Source organism: Anastrepha obliqua, chromosome 6 (genome assembly GCF_027943255.1).
Source record: "Anastrepha obliqua isolate idAnaObli1 chromosome 6, idAnaObli1_1.0, whole genome shotgun sequence".
In the NCBI taxonomy this organism is placed as follows: Eukaryota; Metazoa; Arthropoda; class Insecta; order Diptera; family Tephritidae; genus Anastrepha; species Anastrepha obliqua.
In genome coordinates this window covers 10,923,384-10,934,729 of record NC_072897.1, presented here as the reverse complement: position 1 = coordinate 10,934,729, position 11,346 = coordinate 10,923,384, and positions in this window count along the sequence as shown.

The following is an 11,346-nucleotide window of genomic DNA, read 5'->3' as shown; positions in this document are numbered from 1 at the left end:
TGTGGGACAGAAATTTCCAAACCGTCTCAAAAATAGGTTTTGTGAATTTTCGATATTGAATATTTTGTTTATGTACATATGTGACTAAATGTCCAATACATATTATATTGTGTTTAAACAATATTATTTAAATTATTTTTGTAAAAAAACATGACTTGCAAGTTGATGCATAAAATAGTGTCGATTATGATGCACATTATACTAGCAGTTTACATGGTCATATTTTGATTATCTTCGATGCAAATCTATAAGTGTTATATATTGTTAGAAAGGTCATTCAATTTACTATTAAAAAAGTATTTAAATTTTATTTTTTGCAAAACTTGGAAAGGCATACATTTTTTTAAAGAATACCTTATTTTGTATGCGTATTAGAAACTTCAAATGGACTTTTGACAGTTAGCTCCGTTTGGCTCTCTCGTAATTTTAATATCATAACATAAAGTAACTTATGTAGAAGTAAAATCAAAAAGAAAATTTTGCCCCAACCTGCCCCAAAATTAATTAGACACCAAATTTCTCTTTAAGAAAAGGAAAACAATTTTCAAAAAATTTTAGTAAAATTTGAATTAAAGATCAATCAAAAATATATCTAAATAAATAAACACATAATCATTTAGTTTGGTTGACATATCTATAGAAACAACACATTTTTTCATATTAAAACCCTTTGACCTTTGACCTCCAAATTAACTCCCTTCCACGCGAAGTATCACAAAGAAAGAAAGAGCGATAAAAAAGAAAAAAAGATTATAAAGGAAAAATTGTTGCGTGAAACTTGCAATGCAACCTGTTTTACGCCGGATGAAGCTTTAAGTTTGTTTGCTGATTTAGATCTTTCAAAAGCACCATATGGATTACTTCGGTTAAGCCTTATTAAGAAGAACTTTAATATATTTCCATCTTATAACGTATTGACAGGCGCAAAAAAACGATGTTATCCTCAACCCTCCAGCATTGAAGTCACAGATACTGGTGTTAAAGTTAATCTGCAAGAGTTACTGGATCATACTACAGCCCGTATCCTGAAAATTGAAAATGCTTACAAGCCAACAAAAAGAAATCTTCAATTGTTTACCAAATGGGGATGTGATGGTTCATCGGGACAAAGTGAATATAAACAAATTTTATCAGATGAAAAAAATTTGGTTTCGGATGCAAACTTATTTATTGCGTCTTTGGTTCCAATAAAGCTGACAGATATTGAAACAGAAGAGGTTCTTTGGCAAAATCCAGCTTGCTCTTCAATTCGATATTGCCGACCAATTTGGATAGAATTTGCGAAAGAAACCCCGGAGAAAACCCGTTCGGTGGTTGCTGATATTCGTGATCAAATTAATAATTTGACAACGTCTAAGATACACAGAGAGAACCAGGTAACAGAAATAAGTCACAAACTATTTTTAACTATGGTGGATGGAAAAGTTACACAAGTTCTAACTGGCACAAGTTCTGCAGCTGTGTGCACGGTATGTAATTCTAAGCCAAGCGAGATGAATAATTTGAAAAGAATAGATACAAAGCCAAAGAAAAGATACAAAGCATACGAGTACGGCTTGTCTACATTGCATGCTTGGATTAGATGCATGGAGTTAATTTTGCATATTTCATATAATCTCTCATTTGAAAAATGGACTGCAAGAACTTCGGAAGACAAAAAAAGTAAGGAAGACAAGAAGAAACTTGTGCAAAGTTTATTTCGAAGCCGGATGGGATTAAATATTGACAAACCCCGGCAAGGTACCGGAAACAGCAATGATGGCAATACAGCTCGACGGTTTTTTGAAAACTACAGTTGTTCTTCGGAAATTACAGGAGTTGATAAGAACCTCATTAAAAGATTTTATATAATTCTTCAAACTTTGGCATCAGGCCTTGCAATTAATCCGGAAAAATTTGGAGCATATACTCGAGCTACAGCGGAATTATACGTCACGAAGTATATGTGGTATAATATGCCATCTTCCGTTCACAAAATTTTAATACATGGCGAAAGTATCATTAAACATTTTGCTGTTTTGCCCATTGGCCATTTCTCTGAAGATGCCCAAGAGTCTCGCAACAAAGATTACAAAAATATAAGATAGAATCACGCTAGAAGGTGCTCTAGGTCAGCAACAAATGAAGATGTATTTAATGGACTTCTTTTTACATCAGATCCATATATCTCTAGTATTAGAAAAGCACCTATAAATATTGAAAAACAATTATTAGATGAAGCCAAGAGCTTAGTATTTATGTAAATAGCAGTATTATATTTTCTTTTATTATTTTTTTTCTTTAAGTTCCAAGTATAGGTATTAAGTATTTTCACTTTTAGAATTTAATTTGAAGTGAAGTATGGTAAAATATTATGATTTTGCTGATGTTGTTATGCAAAATATTTGTTTGTATGACAATATACACTTTTTTTAGTATTACAAACATAAAATAATACACCAAGTGTCCTTTTATTCTATAGTATAAACATTCTAGATATTACATAAAAATTTTCAGTTCGTTACTCCAATTAGGAACAAAGTTACAGATTTTTGAGACGGTACGCACGGTTCTGTCCCACAGTGCACCGTCTGGACTTTGTACGGAAACATCTTCAAATCTTGTACCAAAATTCGCTGTAAAGACCGTCGACTGATACCCATTTGCGTGGCACGACGTCTGGTCGATGTCGACGGTGCTTCCATGACATCCTCGGCTACAGCAGCAATATTCTCTGCAGAACGGCTACTCCGGGGTCTGCGACGCCTGGCAGCATCTCGTCTCTTCGAGATGAGCGGCTAAACGTCGGAGTGTTTCACCAGTAGGCGTTGGACGGCGAGGAAATCTGCGACGAAATTCACGTTGTGCCAAAGTCACCGACCGATTATTGGTCAAATAAATAGTCAGCAATATTCCGCGTTCTGGAACAGTGTAGCGTAACATTCTTTATTAACGTGTATTTCGCATGTGTTTATATTACTACACAAATGTCAGAATAGAACTGACATTAGGGGCCAATCGCAAAATTTATAGCATTTTCTGATAGGAGGATTACTTTAGCGCCACCTGTTATATAATATACTAGAAAACCCGGCCCGCTTCGCTGGGCACACTAAAATAGAATAGATATGGTTTAGAACAGAAAAGATATGGTTTTCATATTATTTATTTCTTTATTCTTTATTCAAGCGCTTTGGCATAAACAATATTTTTTGTTTTTCTATTTGTTTTTGAGTAAATATACAATGTTGTTGGCTTCCCAACTCGTGAATAGCCAACGTATAGTTGACCATGGGTGAATACTGGTTCTTCTAAATTCATCCCGCATATTTCTAAAGTTTGCCCTTGTGATTTATTGATAGTTATTGCAAATGCTAAACGAATGGGCAGTTGCAAACGCTTGAATTCAAATGGCAATTCCGGTGGAATCATTGGAATTCTTGGTATTAGAACGTCTTCATTCTTGAATTTGCCAATTAAAATAGTTGCTTGGATAACATTATTCATCAATCGTTTGACTACTTCATTTTGTTCTTGACGTTCTTCTGATGTCGCGTTATTCCGGTCATTTCTCATGCGCCTATTATTATTTGTCGAACGACCAATATGATTACGTGATTGTCTTGGCATTTGTACTGTAATAAACATGATTGTAATTATGGTATTCTGAGATTTTAAAACATGTTTTTTTTCAATTTTGTGGATTATATTTTCGATGCATATGTGTTTAAAAGCCCAAGTCCACATGGTCAGGATTATTTTATTTTGTTGTGATTTTCTTAAATTATCTATTTTCTTCTGAAAATTGTTGACAATTTGCATGATAAGATTATTAATTTTTTCATTAAAGTTACGCATTTTTCGTGCTCTTCTTTTGCATTCTTTAACAATTTCTTTTGTTTTTTCATTTTTTTACCATTTTTTCACTCATGGTGTATCGTAGCTTATCGCATATGAACCGAAAAAATAAATCCACAAAACATAATTTCATTTGAACATTCGGATTTCACATTAAATTCTCAAATTTCGTAAGAAATTATTCACTGTTCCAAAATCCACTCCAAAAAAATTCACAAAAAATGTTTACACTTTGCACTTACGTCTTCTCCTTACGGCGTCAAAATCAGAAAGAAATATTGACACATTGTAACTCACACTGTCAATTTGACAGTTCAGTTCCGCCCCAAGCGTTAAAAAAGTAAACGACATTATGGCTGGTTCAAAAGAACGCTGTACGCGTTGCCGGTGTTCCGAATTACAACCAAACTTTACGAAACCCATTTTCAATACTTACTTAACAATGTGTGTAAGTTTGGTTTAATTCGGTGCAAAGACACGGCGGGTCCACGTTTTGTCATATATTTCGATATCCTAGTCATCAATAGGTATGAAAATTACCCCATATTAAAGCACTTATCAACAGCCTTCATTTGATACCCATATTGTACATACACAGCCAAAGGTTACCCGGGTCCACGTTTTGACCTGTATGTCGAGACCCTACTCACAGAGCGGCATGAAAAATACTCTGTACTAAAGCATTCACCAACAGCTTCCATTTGTTACCCATATTGTACAAACACATCCTAGGGTTACCCGGGTCCACGTTTTGGCCGATATCTCGAGACCCTAGTCACGGAACGGCAAAATACTCTATACTATAGAAATCATCAACAGCTTCTAATAGGTATATGAATAAGTTCGTGCGGTTTTTTTTCGAAATTTGAATTTCGGATCATTCCCATGGCTTTTAAACGTTTGGAAATGGTTGATTGATCAACTCCCAAAGTTTTTGCAACCTCTTCTTGCGTTTGAGCCGGATCTTGATCGAGCAATTCCTCCAATTCGGTATCCATGAACTTTGGCGGCGCGGCTAAAATCACCACTTTTAAAGCGTGCAAACCACTTCTGGCACGTTCGCTCAGCTAGAGCATGCTCACCATAAACTTCTACCAAGATACGATGACTTTCGGCTGCTTTTTTCTTCATATTAAAAAATTCCCCGCAAAAACACATTATTTGGCACGAAATTCGACATTTTCAAGTGTGGTAAAAATATTGTTGTTTACGCTTCAAATAAAAAACTTATACTGACGTTTGTGCCTTACGACAGTAGCTCTCCAATGAATGTTTGGAAATGTGGATCGATGGAATAATAATCGAGTTACGCCATCTGTTGTAAAACCGCACGAACTTATCCATAGACCGAACATTATTTCCTACCCATATTGTACAAACACATCCTAGGGTTACCCGGGTCCACGTTGTGGCCTATTTCTCGAGACCCTGGTATCCGATTCTTAAAATTTTAAAACACAAACCTTCTCCATATGTGTCTCCTCAATGTGGCAAAGTTTGATTAAAATCGATTCAGCCATTCTCCGTAAAGTTCATCACAACCCGAAAAACGGGTGAATTTTTATATATAATATTATATATAGATGTACATAAGAGTGTAAGTAGATACGAACGTGAGGAAATGAAAAATATGGGATAATGTGTATTAATATAATTCAAGTATAAGTATAAGAATTAGGGCGACCAGATGTAACGAGAAAAAAAGATTACAATGTTATAAATTAGACTACAATACTAAATTATTAAATACTAGCGACCCGCCCCGGCTTCGCACGGGTGCACCGCCGATACTAAATATATCTCTATTAGAACTCACTAAAGGACCGCCCGCAAAGCGCTAACTAACTCTTGCTCCCGGTAAAAGTGTTCACTTCTGCCTGCAGTCCCGCAGTGCAACCTGTTGTTTTAGGATACATAACTAAATTATTGTAGAGCTAACAAAATATACTGATGGTCGGGAGCCCCGACCCGTGATAGGGCAACGTAAAGTTGCCCATGCGTAAAACATTCTTTTCGTAAATCAATTCCTACTAATTTGAATGTTTGGCCTTGTGATTTGTTTATCGTTAGTGCGAAAGAAATTTTTACTGGAAATTGGAGCCTTTTGAAAGGTATTGGCAAATCAGTAGGGATCATGGGTATTCTTGGTATATGAGTTAATTCACCAGCTGCAGGGCCGGTGATAATCTTCGCTATTATTAAATTATCTTTTAGCTCCTTGATAAGAAGTCTCGTACCATTGCACATGTTGGGGGAGCATTATCGGCGTGCCAACTTTTAACGATAGTTCATGAGGTGGTAGACCAGCGGGGTTCAGGGAATTTAAAAATTCCTGGGGGTAGTGCACTGCGTCCTCGATGTTAGTGACGGTGTCTATGGATTTATAGCACTTAGCTTCACCCGGTACTTTCTGCATAATTAAATTGTTTATTTCGTTGACTGTTTCATTCATGGGAGAAACTATTGCTCTACCACACAGCCAACGAAAATCATTTTGATCTAAGTTTTCGATGTCAGGATATATACAGTGAGTCAATAAAGTTTGAGTACACACATCAGTCAGTTAAAAAAATTCATATGTTTCATTCAATTTACATAAAAATTTATTAGAGCTTGTATATTTCACATTGTAAATAAAGTAAGGAACATAAAATCATTATTTTCAATTCATTACATACTAGCTTTAAAAAATAATAATCAAAAAACTTTGCACTATCGTAATTTCACATAAAAAAAGTTTAAGTACACTTTATAAATAATATTAAAAAAAGAACAAAAACAAAAAACGTGGAATAAATTAATATTCTGTTGGTCCTCCACCTGCATCGACAACAGCTTGTAAGCGTCTACGCATGCTTCTCACTAACCTTTTAGTTTCATTTTCTGCAATTTTGCCCCACTCCTCTGATAACGCATTTTTAAGTGATCCCTTTGAGCTTATATTATGTTTCCGAATTATTTTTTCTAACAAATCCCAGACATGTTCAATGGGATTTAGGTCCGGTGATTGTGGGGGAGTATGCAGTTGTAAAGGAGCCATTCCTTAACTAAATATGACGTGTGCTTGGGGTCGTTATCCTGCTGAAAAAGAAATGTATTTTCATCTAGCCCCGATTGCGTTGCACTTTGCTTAAGGTTGCTGCGTAAAATGCTTAGATATGAATGCTTATCCATAGTAGTTTCAATAAAGACCATTTTACCCGCACCAGCTGCCGCCATACACCCCCAAATCATTATGTTACCACCACCGTGTTTGACTGTCGGTATTAAATTTTTTATCTGCATATTTTTGTCGCTCCATCCGGTCCATAAATATTATATTTAGATTCATCGCTAAATAATACGTTATCCCAAAAGGAATCTGGCTTCTCTAAGTGCTCCTTTGCAAAATCCAAACGTTTGTTTTATTAACAGGTGATATTAGAGGTTTTCTACGTGGAACTCTTCCATTGTAACCAGCTTTATGAAGTACATTTCTAATGGCCTGAGGATTGACGCTTGTTGCAGTTCCTTGTAGCAATTCATCACGTATTTTTGGAGCAGATTTTTTGGGATCAGCTTTGATGACATTCAAAATATATCTCTCTTCCCGTTCGGAAATTTTTTTTGGACGACCTGAACGTGGTTTCTTTTGCACATTTCCATTGCTGTTGTGAAAGTTAATAATATTTTGTACGCTAGAATGTGTTTTTCCAACAATTCTTCCAATTTCACGCAATGCTTTTTTTCCAAATACAATTTGATGATCAGTTTTCTTATTTCCATCGATATTTCTTTACCTTTTCCCATTTCGTCCACTTTGAACTAGCGCCTGTATACAAATGTAGAAATTATCAATACTAAAATGCTTCAAACGCATTTCTACACTTGTTCGCTAAAACCCAAACAAATTTAAATCCGTTATTTTTACAAAAACAACAATGCAACAATACATATTTGCGTGTTGTACTTAAACTTTTTTTGCGTAATCTTAGCGCTCATTGAGGGTTATTTTACGTATGCATCTACAATGTATAACGGGAACAACAAAAAAACCGGCTTTCATGACAACAATGTACTCCTTTAATGATACAAAGATATTGCATGCAGTTTTTTTAACATAACTATGATAATTCTTAGTGTTTGTAAGAAATAACAAGGTGTACTTAAACTTTATTGACTCACTGTAGCATCTATCAGACTATCTATATTAAATTATGGACTATTTGGCCTAGAGACTCATCCAAAGTAACCGCAAAATCGGTGCCTAAATTTAAAGATGGAAAAATTCCTTCTCCAAGTTTCAGCAGCTGTTGTGGAAAGTTGCTATGCATATTTCCATGTAGATGAGCTCTCATATTGGTGCGCAAATTCAAATGTTGTACAGATGTCCAAAGGTGAGATGATTTTAAACATGCCTTCATAATATCTGCTCGCGTACCTCTGTTGTTGTTGTTGTTGTTGTTGTTGTGGTTGAACATTTCTGAGCTGAAAATGCTCCTAATTAGTGACCAGCACCGTTTTACTACCACCATCTCGTGTGAAGATGATGTTATTTTTTTTTGTCTTTTTTTTTTTTTTTGTTTCTTTTTTTGTTTTTTTGTTTTGTCTCCAAGTCAGATCCATTTAGTGAGGTCCAAGTATAGTAGCAAATCCTTTATCTCTATCGCCCCTTCCGCTTGACAGCTTCTACAGATGGGATTGAAGGGTAGATTGAGTCTAGCTGCATGATCCCCTACTTTCCAATGTCCTGTAAGGGTTGCAGTGATACGTGAAATGTTTGGCCGAGAACATCCTAGCAGGTCATTCGTCCTTTGGATTTTGTATGAAGGCCATGTGTTTTTTGTTGTAATACATTTAGGTATTTGCTTCCATCTTCTTTCGGCTAAAGCATGATAGTATGAAGCAATGGATGCTTTTAGTGTGTTCAGTGGGGGTGGAGACTACCACAGCCTCTGCTATGTCTAGTGTCGAGCCCTTTCTTGCTAGCTCATCCGCTATCTCATTGCCCCTTATGTTCCTGTGACCGGGAACCCATATCAGGGAAATTTCAAGCCAATGGCTGAGCAGTTTCAGCTCCTCTCTACACTGTAGGACCAGTTTGGATGAAATGTAGTTGGAGTCTAAGGCCTTAATAGCTGCTTGACTGTCTGAGAAGATAGCTACTCTTGCACCAACTTCCTTGTAGAGTTCTAGGGATTTGCATGCTTCTCTGATCGCTAAAAGTTCTGCCTGGAACACGGTAGCATAATCAGGAAGACGAATTGATTGAGATAGGTTGAGTGGCTCCGAATGGAAGCCAGCTCCCACACCACAGCTTATCTTAGAACCATCGGTATAAATTTCGATATCGTGTCTTCCAATCACCTCTCCTTTGCTCCACTCGGCTCTCGGTGGAATGCGTACCGTAAAGCCTTTCTTGAAGTTGAGGTCGGGGACTGTGTAGTCTGATCCGTTTTTGAGCAGCGGGGGTCCCTGTAGGAGGATCTTACTGTGACCGTACGACCTTGTTGTCCAGTTTCCTATGTCTCTGAGTCTCACCGCGCTGCAAGTAGCTATTGTTTTAATGTGTAAATCTAATGGCAATAGATGTGTTAGTACATTGAGCGCTTCAGTAGGACTGGTGCTAAGCGCTCCTGTAGTTAGGATACACGCTGTTCTTTGTATCTTGTTCAGCTTAGTTTTGTTGTATTTCCTTTCTGTTGCAGGCCACCAAACTAGTGCCGCATATGTTAGTATTGGCCTTACAATGGCTGTGTAGGACCAATTGGATAATTTTGGTTGGAGACCCCATTTTTTTCCCAACATTCTCTTACATGTGTAAAGTGCTATATTCGCTTTCTTTACCCTGTACTCTACGTTGGACTTCCAGCTGAGTTTGGGGTCCAGGATAACCCCTAGGTATTTTGCCTGTTTGGTTAGTGTGAGGCTGACGCCGTTTAGTTTTGGGAGATTAAAGTTTGGCACTTTGGTTTTCTTGGTGAACAGCATCAGTTCAGTTTTTTTCGGGTTTACACTTAAACCACAGTCCGTGGCCCAATTGCTGAGTAATACCAGAGCTCCTTCCATAATCTCACTGATTGTGGTTGGAAACATTCCTGAAACCATAAGCACTATGTCGTCCGCGTACGCCACCACTTTAATTCCCTTTCGGTTAAATTTGGTGAGGATGTTGTTGGCGACTAGTAACCACAGTAGAGGGGATAAGACTCCTCCCTGAGGGGTTCCCCTGTTGACAGAGCGTTTTATCGTGCTGCTGCCTACCTCACCGATGATTATTCTAGTTTTGAGCATGTTCTCTATCCATTCGTTGAGACCTATGTCTATGCCTAACATGTTAAGAGCCTCAATTATGGATCTTGTGGTAACATTGTTGAAGGCCCCCTCTATGTCGAGAAAAGCGACTAGTGAGTATTGCTTGTATTCTATGCTCCTCTCAATCGCACTTACAACCTCATGAAGAGCTGTCTCTGTGGATTTTCCTTTGAGATAGGCATGTTGAGATGGTGAAATCGTTGAGTCTGTAATCTTTTCCCTGAGATATACATCCAACAATCGCTCGAGAGTTCTGAGGATGAAGGAGGATAGGCTGATGGGTCTGAAATCTTTCGCTGTATCATGACCGCGTCTACCAGCTTTAGGGATAAATATCACTTTTACCCTCCTCCAGCTTTTTGGTATGTGCCCTAGCATAAGGCTTTTCCTGAAAAAGACCTCCAGCCAGGGAATCGTCGTTTCTCGAGTGTTCCACAGCATGGCTGGGAATATCCCATCTGGACCGGCTGCCTTATATGGTTCAAAGTTTTTTATCGCCCATAATATCCTATCTTGGGATACGATGTGGTTGATTATAATGGGTGATAGTTTGGATGTTTGAACAGTGTCAGTATTGTTCTCAATATATTCTGTGTTGCCTGGGAAGTGTGTATTTACCAGATGTTCTAGTGTGTCGGCTGATGATTTTGTCCACTCTCCGTTATCTTTCTTCAAGAAGGAAGGGCAGGAGTGTTCCTTGGATAAAAGCTTGCCTAGTCTGGCCGTATCTTTGGTCGATTCTATGGAACTACAAAAATCTCTCCAAGCCTCTGTCCGAGCCTCTTTGATTGCTTTCTTGTATTCCCTTAGGCAGTCTTTGTAGGGTTTGAAGTATTTGTGTTTGTAGCAGATATTGAAGATTTCTCTTGTCATTTTCCTGAGTTTACTTAGATCTTCATTCCACCAGGTAGGATAGGTTGTTTTGCCATATGTGGCGGGACATGAGGCTTCAAGTCCTTTCGTCAGGGAAGTTTCGAAAGCTCTTACTTTCTCATCTAGGTCTTCCCTTGACGTTATGGTTCTATTTAAGTTTTGAAGTTTAGACTGGGTCACTCTACGGAATGTGTGCCAGTTTGTTCTTCTGGGATTTCTATACGGGAAAGGTTTCTCAAGCTTAAGATTGATATCGAAGAGGTTCCAGCTGTGGCCTGAAAAGAATCTCTTGTCGGATACCCTCCAATTTGTGACTATTTGGGAATTATTATTTGTGCATAG